The sequence below is a fragment of the Pristis pectinata genome, chromosome 2 (assembly GCF_009764475.1).
Source record: "Pristis pectinata isolate sPriPec2 chromosome 2, sPriPec2.1.pri, whole genome shotgun sequence".
Taxonomy (NCBI): domain Eukaryota; kingdom Metazoa; phylum Chordata; class Chondrichthyes; order Rhinopristiformes; family Pristidae; genus Pristis; species Pristis pectinata.
Genome location: NC_067406.1, coordinates 55,039,093 through 55,054,614, shown reverse-complemented (window position 1 = coordinate 55,054,614; position 15,522 = coordinate 55,039,093). Strand labels below are relative to the sequence as shown.

The window sequence follows — 15,522 nt, the reverse complement described above, 5'->3', positions numbered from 1 at the left end:
TTTTTTTGATTTGTTTGGGGTTATAGGCTTGGTGATAGGAGGCAGAGGGTAATGAGGGATGGGTGTTTTTCTGACTGGAAATCTATAACAAGTGGTGTACCACAAAAATCAGTGCTGGGACCTTTGTTGTTTGTAATTATATATAAATTACATGGATGAGAATGTAAGTGCTATGATTAATAAGTTTGCAGATGACATGAAAGTTGGTCGAGTCATAGAAAACAAAGAAGGTTGTCTAAGAATACAGTGGGACATATATCAGCTAGAAGTAGGGTTGAGTGGTGGTAGATGGAATTTAATCCAGACAAGTGTGAGGTAATGTACTTTGGAAAGTCAAATTCTGGTAGGACACATAGAGTAAATGGCAGGGACATTAGGAGCACTGGCTTTCAGAGAGACCTTGGGGTGCAAGTCCATAACGAGCCTCTCCTCCATGGACTCTGTCTACACTTTTTGTCTACACTTCTCGTTGCCTCAGAAAAGCAGCCAGTTCCCTTCCCACCCTGGATGTTCTCTCTTCTCCCCACTTCTGTCAGGCAGATGATACAAAAGCCTGAAAACATGCACCACCAACCTCAAGGACAGCTTCTACAACACTGTTATAAGACTCTTGAACAGACCTCTTGTATGGTAAAGATGAATTCTTGGCCTCACAATCTGCCTTGTCATGGCCCTTGTTCCATATTGTCTACCAGCACTGCACTTTCTTTAGCTGTAACCATAACACTGTACTCTGCATTCCATTATTGCTTTTTCCTTGTACTATCTCAAAGTATATATCTCTTAAAATGATCTGTATGGGTGGCTTGCAAAACTAAGTTTATCACTGTATCTCGGTACATGTGACAATAATATACCAATACCACAGCATACTCAATATGGCAACACAGGAGCATAGGGTAGGTGAAGAGGTATTTGGTAGGCTTGCCTTCATAGGCTGAGGCATTGAGTATAAGAGTTGGGACATAATGTTGCACTGTACAAAACATTGGTTAGACAGTTCTAGTCGCCCCGCTACAGGAAGGATGTGGTAGCAATACAGGGAGTGTAGAAGAGATTCACCAAACTCTTCCCTGGAATGGAGGACTGTAGTTATAGGGAGAGATTGGATAGACTGGGTTTATTCTCACTGGAACATGGGAGGCTGAGGGTGTCCTTTATAGAGGTTCATGAGATTATGAGAAGCGTTGATAAGATTGATAGTCAGGATCTTTTTCCCAGGGCAGGGGAGTTTACAACTAGCAGCCCCAGGTTTAAGGTGAGAGGGGAAACATTTAAAAGAGGTCTGAGGGATAGGTTTTTCACATAGAGCATGGTGAATATGTGTACTAAGCTGCCAGAGGAGGTGACGGGGCAGATACAGGTACAACGTTTTAAAAGCGTTTGGACAGGTACTTGGATATGAAAAGCATAAGGGATATGGGCCTAACATGGGCAAATGGGATTAGCATATATAGGTGTAATGGTCGGCATGGACTAGGTGGGCTGAAAGGGCCCTTTTCTATGCTGTATGATTCTGTGAATCTATGAACAATGGTAAAGGAATTAAAGGTGATCAATATTGAGAGTTTCTTTTTCATTTTTCAACCTGCACTTTGCTTTCCTGAGATATGTTGAAATTGCTGATTTGCCAAGTATTGGATGTATAGGGAGAACACTTCCTTATCAATTGAAACGTTTTGAGCGTGGGCCCCAAGTTTTGCATGTTATTGAATACTGGTGTAACCCGGTATCCTCAAAAACATACAAAGTGTCTTACAGATCCTTTTCTGTCTGTTTCTGAATTAACTGTTATATTTTTTAGTTCAAAAATAGATTACATGTGGTTGTAAATGGAGATTGTAATGAACTGAAGCTTGCTAAATCCTCATGTTTTTGAATAAGGGGCTTTACAGATTAGAGTTGACAGAGCAGAATGGTTTTGTTAGGTTTCTGTAATATGTCTGCTTTTACAAAGAAAACTAAGCAATTTTACGTTGTGTTTACATTTCTGTAATTAGTTCCATTTTGGCCCCAGATCTTTACTGCTTTCACAGGGCAGCCTTAAATGCTGAAAGAATTGAACTATGTCTACATTCAGTCAAAACAATATTCTCGAGGACATTATTTATGTGAGCATTCCACTACAATTTGTCTTGGTTGAATCACCACTATTTTTTGTAAAGATTGGTATTAGCTGAAATTGTCAAATAGACCCAACCAAAGCCAATAAATATTATGAAAGATAGTTTATTCACATTTTGAAATGACTATGATAATAAAAAGGATGTATTTTTAAATAAATTTGAACAATATAATTGGTTCTATAATTTTATGGAAGATAGAAATATTCATTTCAACATGTTTATATACTTCTGCATTGAAATGTAGTGTAGTCATCACAAAGTAACTGTACAAACTTGCTTCAGTTTAGTTCGTTAGTAGAAATGGAAAGGTGATATAAATTAACATCTCATCAATAAGATACTAGTGACAAATCATGAAAACATTTTTCTTTATTCATTCATTTGATGTAAACATTGCAGACAAAGTAAGCATTTCTTGAACATTTCCAACCTTGATGCATGTTCAAGGTTGACTGAAGCCATCTGAATATAATTTTTAAAAAAATCTAGGTAATATAAACACAATAATTAGAAATTTGATTGAAAATTTAGAAATGTTACAGCAAGTCAACTAGCATTTTGAAGGAAGCTAAGAAAGATAAAATTTACACCATTTTCTATTTAATGCTTTTATTTTCTAAAGCTGCATCATTTTTCTAACTGTGGCAGCTTTAGCTCAGCGGTGGCTTTCTTGCTCTAGAGTCACAAGTTTGTTTTCAAGCCCCACTCTGGAGATTGGAGCACATAATCCAGTTGTACTGAGGGAGCACTGCAATGTTCAAGGTATCTTTATTTGGATGATACATTAAACCAGAGATACACATCATATGGCTGGTGGGCCGTATCCTCCCCACCAGATGTTTCTTTATGGCCCATTCTGGAGCATTTGATATGGTCAGGAGTGCCAGATAAGTAGGTTGTCTTACTGGTCACTGACCAGGAACTTTATCCCTGCAGGATTGGAAAGCAGAGTGGGGATATAAGCCAGACAAGCTCCAATAGCATCCATCAGTGTACTTAATGGTCTCTAACTCTTTTAACGAGCTATATGTAAACTCAAGCAATTTAGCTATAAATTGAAAGGACAAAGTCTTATGGAGAGATTACTGAAACAACAAGTGCAATTGTGCAAGTTCAGATTTTTTTTTCAGTAGTTTGAATTAGAAACTGGTAAAGGTGATCAGGGCTGTGGTCAGAAAGCTGACTTAAAGTAAGATTGTAGTGTCCTGGAGTTGGAGGTTGGGAGGAAGTTGGAAATTAAAGCATCTTTTGTAAAGCATTCAGAGCCTGAGCGCAGGTTCACCTTAAGAAATACCACCTCAAAATTTGAAACATAATTCACAATAGCTTACCTATTTTCATAGTAGTACGCGCATGCTAGTGCCCATGCAGCACGGTAGTGTAGCGGTTAGCTTAACACTATTACAGTGCCAGTGACCTGGGTTCAATTCCCGCTGCTGTCTGTATGGAGTTTGTATGTTCTCCCCATGTCTGCGTTGATCTCCTTGGGTTTCCTCCCACATTCCAAAGACGTACAGGTTAATTGCTGTGGGCATGCTATGTTGGCGCCGGAAGAGTGGCGACACTTCCGGGCTGCCTCCAGCACATTCTCAGTAACACAAAAAGACACATTTCACTGTGTTTTTCGATGTACATGTGACTAATAAATAAGTATCTTATATCTTATATAATAAAAACTAGACACTACCTGTAACACATTCTACTACATATACACTTTATACATGTGATGAAAGTAAGAAATAAAAAAAAGTAAGTTGCTCATTGGAAGTCCTACAGGCACTGAAGAGCATTAGAATACTTTTTGAAACATTTAATCACAATTCTATAGATTAGATTTACCTGAAAGGAAATGAATTCTATCTCGGATTATGAGCTGGATGATTAATAAGGAAAAACATAGATATATATGGCTAAATACAATTAGGATTATGTTTAAACTAAGGAGAGAACATGGAAAGAAACTTTAAGAAGAGAATCTAAACAATGCCAACTTCATAAATATTCTTTGGAAAGTAGTGTTTATTTTGTAAAATAGTGGACATATTAAAAAACCAGACAGCTGTTGAGTTTCCAGGATTGGATAGAGCTGGTACATAGCTAAAAATATCATTGTGTGGTTATGTATAGTTAAAATGAAACACTTCACGTGCATGGCCTTCGGAAGTGATTCAAAATGTGATTCTGGTCTTCCCCACAAAAAGTATTTACATTGCTGCTCTATACTGAGACTAAATTTTTTAAAATTTTAAATTTTATTTACAGCGTGGTAACAGGCCCTTCCGGCCCAACGAGTCCACGCCGCCCATTTTAAACCCAAATTAACCTACCCGTACGTCTTTGCAATGTGGGAGGAAACCGGAGCACCCAGAAGAAACCCACGCAGACATGGGAGAATGTACAAACTCCTTACAGACAGTGACAGGAATTGAACCTCGATCGCTGGCACTGTAATAGTGTTGTGCTAACCGCTACACTACGCCTACATCTACTTTTTCAGGGGGATGTGAAAGATCAGGGTACTATTTAAAGGAGAACAGAGGAAGTTACTTTATCCTTTAAATGGATTATCACATTGCCACTTATTAGAATTTGCTGTGGGCATAGTGGTTCATGCACCCCAGGAGTAGTTGATTGGCTCTGAAGCATTCGGGGACATGAAAAAAGTTGAGCAAATGTGTCTTTCAGTTATATATCTTTTGCTCCCACTTTCAAATACCAAATAAATTCATGACTGAATTCTTCTTTCTGCAAATATATTGAAATAAAAGTATATTACGGTCATAGATAATCTAAGCTGACCTTATTTTCACCCTTTTTCAGTCCATTTCTTCATTCCCTAATACTGCCAGAAACATAATGGAAGAATTATTTAATACCACTAATTTTCCTTTCAAGTAGAGAATTATTTTTAAAAAATTGATATTCTTACTGCCTGGGTAAATTCTAAACCATACACAACTGTGTGTGTGTATGTATATATATGTGTGTATGTGGATATATATATATATATATATATGTTCAATTAGTATTATAAAATTAGTTAATCGGGTCAGTGTAGTGTGGTTAAATCCTGTTATTTAGTTTTGACTTACTTTGTCTGTTGGGATGATAAAATTGATGTTTGCATCTCAGATTCAGTTTAGGGTTCGGTTTCCAATAAATTTAAGTGCCGGTTTCAAGGGTCAGCTATTAATTTTCATGTGCAAATTCTTAAGAATATCTGTTAGTTGAAGTTGAATTTGGTACATGATACAGTTATTTCCTTGTCATCATCATGGTTAATCACTCTCTTCCATGTGATTTTTTAAACACTGGGTCAAATTCTAGGAACATGGGGCATACGTCATGTTTCTCAGTTTGAACTTGTGACCTAATGATCTTTATCACACAGGCTTGCATCCAATTCATGTCTGTGTATCCATAGCAGAAAACAAATATCTAATTCACAATAGATTAACCTACTGAATACTGGATTTCATTTGTAAATTACAGTCCAAATATGTAAGAATATTTCCAAAAATATTAGTTAAAACACAAAGAATAATAATGGGCTTTTTAAAGGATAAATATAATTGAGGAGTTTGGAGGAAATAGTAATCACAGAGCAAAACTCAAATGGCTTATAATGTGGTCAGAACCAGAACATGTTCCCATGCCATTCCTATATTTTTCAGCTGAGGTTTACTAGTGAAATTTGTAATTCCCGTGAAGGCTGTTTGTTTTAAATTGCCATCACATTTATAACTATTGAGTTTTACTGTGCGGCCTTGGATCATAGGAAGTTTATTTTAAAGCAACATTATGACACAGCTTGGAGTTTTGTTGGCATATAAAATCTGCAGCATACTGATAAATCAGAAAGAATCCTTTACGGAAAAAAATTTCTGTTTTGCAAAGATAAATAATGAACTGCATAGTATGGAGCTCACTAATTGTTTAAAATAATTTTTTTTAAATTGGCCCATTTGAATTAAGCTTTATGAACTTTGGAACCCTCACTCCACCATAAATTTTCTATGTGATTCTAACAGGTACTTAAGGTAGTTAACAGATAATGGCAATATTTTTCCAGGTGTCATATTTGATTTTTAATCTGCTAGCATTGTACTGACATTGGATTACATGTTTGATGATAGTTTCTTTGCTGGCTTTTGTTCTCTTTCTGTGTGTTTAAAAATAACACAGCATAAGAACTGCCCTTTTGATGTTGTATTTGATCTGCAGTGACCAGGCACTTTCAATATGGAAAAAAAATCTGAAAGCTGATGACAGATCTATTTTTGCAAACTCCTAAACTGTAATGTTTAAAATGAAGTGCTAGTTTAATCAGAAACTGAAGCCATGTATGACTCATGTGACAAGCGCATTTCATTCTGAGCCATAGCCCTTGAAAGGAAAGTTATTCCTTATTTTCTTGTGCATATGCTTCCTTTCGTCCTTTTGCTACTTTCCCCAGGCTCTGGACCAAATTAAACTGAGTGAGTAGTCCAACAGATGACATACTCCAGTTTCTTCCAAAAGTGTACTGAGCCATCTATTAAGAAATATATTGAGCTTAATTGAGTTGAATTCAGCTTGGTGTCACCTGCAGTCACCACCTCCCTGCACTTACCTGGGGCCAGAAAGGAGGGCTGATTGAGCTGACCTTCCTCACTCAGGAGGGGTCAGGTGAGCCACTTGACTTGAGACAGGGTAACCCTGAGGCTCCATCCCTGATAATCCTTGACAGGAGGCAGATCTGGAGGTGAAGCTTTGTCCTCTGTCAATGCCAGACCTTGTAATTTAAAAGTATCAATATTCAGGACATTTGAAACATTATTATGATATCTGTAAATGATAAAGAAAATCTCCAAAATTATTATAAAGTAGGAAAGAATACAGAACTTACCTTTTCTCCTTCTAATCTCTAGGCCTTAAATCCTATCGCTTTGTATCAGAGGTGCCTGGTGTAATACCAGGAAATCCCAGTTAGGTAGGGCTCCTTTATTGGACTGAGTCCAGAGATGGAAAAGGTGACAGATGTGCTGACTGAGGTCTGACATAAGTTCAGGATTTGCTTACCTGGGAGCAGTTGAATGCCAGAAATTGCCTTTGGAAGTGCGAATCAGAGTAGGCGGCTCAATAGAGCAACATGAAGTCAGTAGGCCAGGGAAAACCTCTCCATTGGCTGTAGTCATCCACAAAGGAAGATGGCTATGGTTGCAGAAGGTCAATCATCTCAGCACCAGAATACAGCTGAAGGAGTTTTCCAGAACTTCATTCTAATGAAACGTCGATGACCTGAAACTTTGGCTCTGTCTTTTTCCACAGATGCTGCAGGAACTTTTGAATATTTCCAACAATGTATGTAATATTTTACTTAAGAATAGTGTCCTGTGCCTAACCATCTTCAGCTGCTTCATAAAGAATCCACCTTCTACTATAAGTGAGATGGTTGATTCCATTTGTGATGTCTCAAATAAAGCAGACCATGCCTTCATGCAACAGTACCTGGACAATGTTCAGGCATGAGGTGAAAAGTGACAATTAACATGTGCGCCAAATGAGAGCCAAAAAAATAACCACCTCTAATAACTAAGAGTCTCTCTGTCTACCTTCAACATTCAATGCCGTCAGCATTGCTAAGTCAACTACCATTAACCAAAACCTTAACTGAACTAGCCACATAAATGTTGTGGCTACAATACCAGAGGCTAAGTATCCTGCCAGCTGATGAGATTCCTGAGTATGTCTCTGTGTCTTTTTTGAAATGACTTTTGTTCTCCATCTCTGTGTTTGTTAAGAATCATGATTTATAATGTATCCATTCTACCCTCAATTAACCACTTAATCTATTTCCTCTTTTTCACTTCATGATTTCCTTTTTCTGTCCTTGCAACTATTGCTGTTATTGCTGAGCTTCTGTGCTGCTGATTCGCAAAGGTTTTTTTCAACACAGAAAGCTACAGAATAGAGCTTAGAAACTGGACGTTCTTGTGTCCATGTCATCCAATTTGAATGAAAAATTATAACATAATAAAACATGAAGAACTTCATTTGAGTTGCTGTTGTTCTGAGTCCTCTGTGCATCTTGTGCTAACAACTGGTCATGTACATTGGTATCCAGCAGTGTGCAATACAGGCAATCCCCACGTTTTGTCATTTGGGTAGCAGAAATGTGCCCATACAGAATTCAGAAATCATTACCCAAAAATTTAAGATACGGAATAAAATTCGCTCTGACGGAATTTATGTGAAAAAAAAGTAAATAAGTAAACAATTTTTTTCCAATTTGCGTTGCTTTACACATGCACAGATGAAGCAGCTTCGTGTTAGAGAAATCACAATACAGACCATCCTCTCAGAAGGGAACTCCCTTGTAAGGCGTAGGTCACCTGTGTATACTTGGATGGAACCTTTGTAGTTTTCAATGGCACACAAGTGGCTGCTGTATCTGACAGCAGTTCAGGCTAGGAGTGGGAACTCTGACTTGAATAGGAGCCCTTTAAAGTAGATAATTATTCAGCTCAGTTTTGTACAGCCTGCCCCATCACCACGCCCTGTGCCCATCTATTTCCAGACATGACCAGTGGCTCCTGACCATGCCATCCCTTCCCTTGCCAGCCATGCCTAGTTCCTGTTTGCCACTCCAAAGCCAGTCCCTGGCAATTAAATGTTCCCTCACTCTGACCTCCTCCATCCTTGATTGGTGACTATCTTTTTTTGATCCCTGACTTTCCCCAACAAATCCAGAGTTTCTTTCCTCTGTTTCCACCACCCTCCAGCCCCAGACCCTGTACTCTCCTGATCTCCTTTGCAATGTGAAAGTTCACAAAGGAAAGGCCTCGGGTGTGCAAGGACATTTCATCAGGGCATGATGCCCTGCACCTCGTAACTGCTGAATTTCCCATGGGCAGACCCAAGAACAAGTCGAATGGCTCATGTTCCCTTGAGGTGCCAACAAATTTTTAAACAAAGATGCTGTAAAATGTCTGGTTCTTTTCATCAAATGAATCAAAACTCTGATTTTTTTATTAAATTATTGAAATATTTCATGTTGCATTCTTAAAGATAATGGCTTAATTACCGCACAGCAAATAATTTTTAGTAATGATTGGAAGTTTGTCAGTGGATACAGATTTAAGCTGCTGTGTTTGTTATCTAACTAGTGTTTTTTGGTGGTGAACAAGCCAGTGTACACCAAAGGTTTTCTTTGGAAACTGACAGCAAAATGACAGCAGGCGCTGGTCTGTCAAATCTGTTGTGAAACATTTTCTTATGTTTGGACAGTGAACACAGTGAGAATAACTAACTGATTGGGATATCACTGCTATTGCAGACAAATGTATCCTACTGTGCCTAAGGAATGTTAGGAAGAGGACTAGGATTTCTTGCTTAGTTTTGAGAATTGAACGCATGTTGGAGGAATTAAGAAAGGGTGCAAAACACAAGTCCAAAGCACTGTTAAATCTGGGATCAAATATTACAAGAATGCTTATTAGTATTACTTTTTTTTGGCAAGCTGGACATCTTGGCTGATACTCACAATGGCACATTTTTGTATAATGTATGAAAACAAAACTAGAGTTCTTGCAATACTTACTTCATAATGAATTGTAAGACACGAATTGTAAAGATTTAGCAGCATTACGTACTAAGAACTATTTTAAGTGTGGTATTATTATCAGCCAGTCCATTTTGTTTTGACAGAGTGTATTCATTTATATTGATTTTCTATGGAAGGCAAAAGGACCTTTGTGTCTATGCATGCCTTGGTTATTTTTTTCAAATCCCAGAAGGGATCCTTATTTAACAAAGGGTGGGAAATGATTTTATGGCTGTCTAGGCACTGAGCAGCCAAGCCAGTAATCCTTAAAGGGACTGCTGCAGGCTATTCCACGAACAGGTAAGCATATGTTTTGAGGATGATTTTAATGGAGCCTGGAGGAGCTCCCAGTGCAGCCCCCACATTTGCCCTCCCTATTCCCTCCCCCACTTCCTGGCTTCCCTCCACAAACAACATCAAACTTCTACCTTGGCTGGCTCGTTAGAAGACACATAAAGTACTGGTGCTATCCAAATGAGGATTTGCTATTGTACCCCTTGCTGAGATTATCGGATGGAAGACAGGGTTGCTAGCTATCCAAAGTCAAAATTGCTCCCTCAGCCTAAGCCCAAAGATGACTTGCTGTGATACTGAGAAATCTTCAGCTTTCTGTCATATTCACCACCCAATTTCGGTATCCATGACTTGAATGGAAAGGCAAATCAGGAAGGGAAAATAACAGACAGTCAATCTGCTTTTTATCCAAGAAATTGTAAGTTTAAATATGCTGCAAAGAATGTAAAATTGAACAAGGGTTGCAACACTGTTAGAATGGCACCTAGCAATAGCCACTGCTTTCCTGTTGAGAACAAAAGGAGAGTGCAGAAAGAACCTCTGAAAGGCTTGGTCTTAAAATGTTGGTATTCTCTGTATTCGATGAATTTGCAATTATTAAAAAGAGATTCAATGAAAATTAAAGTGAAATTCCCATTTTGGTTCTTCTACTGAAGTGTTCCGCAAACCTTTAAAGTTATTTTGCAGTTTTAACACCTTATACTGGTAACCTGGCATGAAATAACAAAGGAGCTATTGAAAATCAGAAAAAGAACAGAAAATGCTGGAAACACTCAGCAGGTCAGGTAGCATCTGGAAAGAGAAACAAAGTTAAAATTTCAGGTCGAAGAATCTTCATCAGAACTAGAAAAGAAAGAAAATAAGTTAGTATTAAGCTGGAGGGAGGGGAGAGATGAATCAGACAGGGGTAAGTCGCCAGAGTTGTGCTGGGGATAAGCTGTAAGAGGATAGGGGCAGTTAGGAAGATAGAACATGGATCACTGTTCATAAAAGCTATGAAATGAGGCTCGTTGAAGAGTGAGAACACAGATAGAGGGATGTAAAAGTTGCAAAATACAATGCTGCAGGAGATACCCAGTTAGCTAGGCTGTGGTAATGGAGTTATTGAGTCTGGCATGCAGATAAAATAATATGCTGTTGAAAGGACAGGGTAGCTGAAGTGTCATTCTGCTTAAGAGTTAGGGGAGTAGTTAATGCATTAATTTCTCTGGCCGCATAAGAATATATTAAGAAAAATGAAGAGAATCAAAAGGTGTGACTGCTTCCTGTTTATAAAAAAATACCCTTGCCCTTCCTGACCGCAGTGCTTTCAAATTGTAATATATGTTTTCTGATCAATAAACAGCAAAGTGCTGAAGTTGATCAATTCTGTGTCATCATTTTGTTCAGAAAGTTGTAGAAGTGGGGAAACGTTCTCATAATGTGTGCTTTTTCTAAATGTGATTATTTGAAAGTCTTGTCAGATGTCATTTATTCAAAATAGAGGAGAAAAGCACCATGCAGCTTCCTGCAGTGTTGTTCTCCTTGGTTTGGGCTTTGAAGCATGTGCCAAATTGCAGTCCCAAATCACATTGGCAGGTTGAATGCTGTGCCCTGTTTTTGTTCTTTCGCTCTGCCAGGTTGTGACAATTTGTACATTTCAAAAGTCGCTAAAGGTTTTTAAATAACTGTGTTTTATATTCAACTATAGGGACAAATAAACATTTAGCATGCTCTGGATGGATAAACAGATATGAGCTTGCCCCATTTTGGCATATAAGCAGTCATAAAGACTACACAACTCCATACACAGATTCAAAACATTTGTGGATTAGATACTTGAAAAGGATCATAAAGCAATCTTAATATCTAATATTGCAGTAGTAACAATGACAAAGAATAGAAAATGTGGACAGAATGTTAAATGCAGTTTGTTAATATGGAAATAAGCTGCTCAACCCAGCAGATCTATGCTGGTATTTATACTCCTTCCCTGCCTCCTCCCACCTCATCTCACCTCATCAAATTTTCTTGAAATTAAACAGAAAAATCAAAGGAAGAAAATTAAAGTGAAAATGATGTAAAAGGCAAGCAAAAATAGAATATTTTTGTTATTCATTCAAGGGATGTGGGTTTCACAGGCTGAGTCAGCATTTAATTACCCATTCCTAATTGCCTTGAGAAGATGGTGGCGAGCTGCCTTCTTGAACCACTGCAGTCCTTGAGGTGTGGGTATACCCACACTATTGTTAGGGATGGAGTTCCAGGATTTTGACCAAGCAACAGTGAAGGAATGGCAATATATTTCCAAGTCAGGATGGTATGTGGTTTGGAAGGCAAGTTCCAAGTGGTGGTGTTCCTGTGCTTTTGTTCCCTTGTCCTTCCAGCTGGTAGAGGTCATGGATTTGGAAGGTGCTGCCTAAGGGGTCTTGGTAAATGACTTCAGTGCATCCTATACATGGTACACACTGCTGCTGCCGTGCGTTGCTGGTGGAGTGATCGAATGATTGTGGATGGGGTACCTATAAAGCAGGCTGCTATGTCCTGTATGGTGTTGAGCTTCTTGAGTGTTGTTGAAGCTGTACTCATCCAGACAAGTGGAGAGTATTCTATCACACTCCTGACTTGATTCTTGTAGGTGGTGGACAGGTTTTGGGGAGTTATGACTTGAGTTACATATAGCAGGATTCCTAGCTTGACCTGCTCTTGTAGCTACATTGTTTCCAAAGTAGCTACTCTTTCCAGTTTTACCACATCCTCCTTGTAGTGTGGCGACCAGAACTGTACATAATATTCCAAGTGCAGCCTAATATTTTATGCAGCTACAACATGACATCCGAACTCTCATAGCCAATGTCTCAGCGTATGAAGGCAAGCATGCAAAATGCCTTCTACCTACCCCATCCACTTGTGTTTCTATTTTCAAGGAATGTTATCAACTGATTCAATGTGGCCATTTAAAATTCATATCTTAACTGAAGCTGGGGTTAAACTTCTGGTACAAGTATCATTCAGTTTCTGGTCTACTCCCAGGATATTGATAATGGGGGATTCAGTAATGGTAATGCCATTGAATGTCAGGGGATGATAGCTGGATTTTTTCTTGCTGGATATCATCATTGCCTGGGACTCATGTGGTGCGAATGTTACTTGCCACCTATCAGTCCAGGCCTGGATATTGTCCAGGCCTTGCTGCATCTGTATGCGAAAGGCTTCGTTATCTCAGGAGTTGCAAATGATGCTGACCATTATGCAGTGATCGGTGAGCATCCCTCCTTCTGACATTCGACTGAAGGAAGGTCACTGATGAGGCAGCTGAAGATGATTGGGCCTAGGACACTACCCTGAGGAACTCCTGCAGGGATGTCCTGTGGCTGAGATGATTGACCTCCAACTACCACAACCATATTCCTTTGTGCTAGGTGTGATTCCAAGTAGCAGAGGGTTTTCCTCCTGATTCCCATTGACTCCGGTTTAGCCAGGGTTCCTGATGCCATACTTGATCAAATGCTGCCTTGATGTCAGGGGCAGATACTCTCACTTTACCTCTGGAGTCCAGCTCTTTTGTCCATGTTTGGACAAAGGCTGTAGTGAGGTCAGGAGCTGAGTGACTTTAGCGGAACCCAAACTGAACTTCTGTGAACAGTTGCTAAGTAAGTGCCGCTTGAATTAGATTGTGGTTCAGCCAACAAAATTTACAGGTCAGTGTTTGAGATAAATCAATAACTGATGTCCGTTCCCACTGTGTAAGAAGTCCTGGTGTGTGTAGATATGAGTTCATTGAAACTGACACAGTAATAGCTGCCCAGGTGAGCATGAATTGGGGTATCTATGTCCCTGTCGCAGTTTCCCAGTGAAACCATTATGGTTTGGTGCATAGTAACAAAAATACACAAAAGGGCAAAAATTGCTGTTATTAAGAAACTGAATAGTACAAAAAAAATCTGTGGTTCTCAACACCATAGAAAATTATATATATATATATATATATATATATAAAAAATGTGGGTTTATATATGTACATATATATGGTACTGTTTGAAGATGCATCCCACGAGCAATGTCCAGCAATTTATTAATAGGCGGTCTAAGAAATGGAGGCTCCCAATTGCACATGTGAGGAGATACAAAGGGATGACAGTCTGACATGTATATTCTGCACATTTTGTGATGAATCAGTGCAGGTTTTACATTACACTCAAGCAAAATATATTGTCTGACTGGTGTATAGTAAAATGGCCTGGGTTAATTTAACGGAAGTGATATTATAAAAAAAAGGGAAGAAATCTATCACTATTTTGGTTTAATGCTAGGTGTACCAATATTAAATTAAAGAAACTGCTGACTGACCCTCTTCTTTCCAACATCTGCCCTGTATGTTTTTTATGGTAGAACATGTTGTCAATATTTTTTTGTAAGGTGAACAAATATGTGCAACTTGTCAAATAGATACCTGTAGGAATGAAGGCAGAAGATACTGGAAATATTCAGCAGTCAGCCAACATCACTGGAGAGTAAAAAAAGTTAGTAATCTTTCCATACTATTGGGAGAATGGAAAAATGCATCTGATTTGCCACCTTGAAGTGAAATATGAAGATAAACACTAAACAAACCATATAATCATGTTAGATACACATATTTCAGTGCAAAAGTGTGTAAGCTATTTCAACCACGGTAAAACTCTGATAATATGCTCTCCATTTGTTTGGAAGTCCTGATGCTTTGGTAACTGACTCATTGGGGCCATTTCCCACACTCTCTTTAAACATACTGAGGCTCTGCTTTTCATACTCTCTTTAAACACACCTGTGCCTCAGTTCCTGCAGCCCCTTTAAACACACCTGGGCCCTGTTCCCACACTCCCTTTAAGCACACTGAGGTCCTTTCCCAACTCCTTTTAAACACACTGAGACCCTGTTTCCCATACTCCCTTTAAACATGCCAGGGCCCTGTTTCTTGAGCTCCCTTTAAACTCACCAGGGACTCACTGTCCCCAATGTTCTCTTGAAAAACATCAGGTTCAGTGCAACATTTATTATACTACTCTCAACAAAATGGTGAATTAAAAATATGTTGGGGGATTAACAGGAATAATATCCAATAGTCTGGAAAACCTGCCAGTCTGGCACCAAGGGTTCTGGATAATTGGAGCTTTACTGTATGTAGTTACTTTGGTTTGAATCATGATTTCAATATGAAATAAAGTAAAATGTTGGAAATTTAGCTCTCCCTTCTTTGTTAACTGACTAAAACCTGCATAAACCTAGAAATTCAATTTCCATAATATGGTTTTATTCAGCTTTAAATAATTGAAAGTCTTTTACTTTCCAGAATCAATTGCAGTAGCAGCCTCTCCAGGTCATTTTGCGTTACTCGTAAATTGCACCAGGCATTGCTGGGCATGAGTCACCCTGGTGTCCTATGTGTGATTTCCACATCATAGCTGCACAGGAAAATGTCACATCTGTGTTATGTTACTTTGGAGCATTACAGAGGAACTTGGAACATGTTATTCTGGGGATGGCCATCATTTCACT

The 15,522-nt window shown here is 38.7% G+C and overlaps 1 protein-coding gene across 1 annotated transcript in view; it reads left to right on the top strand.

Moving 5' to 3' along the window:
- The window catches only part of adamts6 (ADAM metallopeptidase with thrombospondin type 1 motif, 6), a 205,852-nt gene that overhangs the window by 62,502 nt on the left and 127,828 nt on the right, over window positions 1-15,522 (top strand). The window lies entirely within an intron of this gene.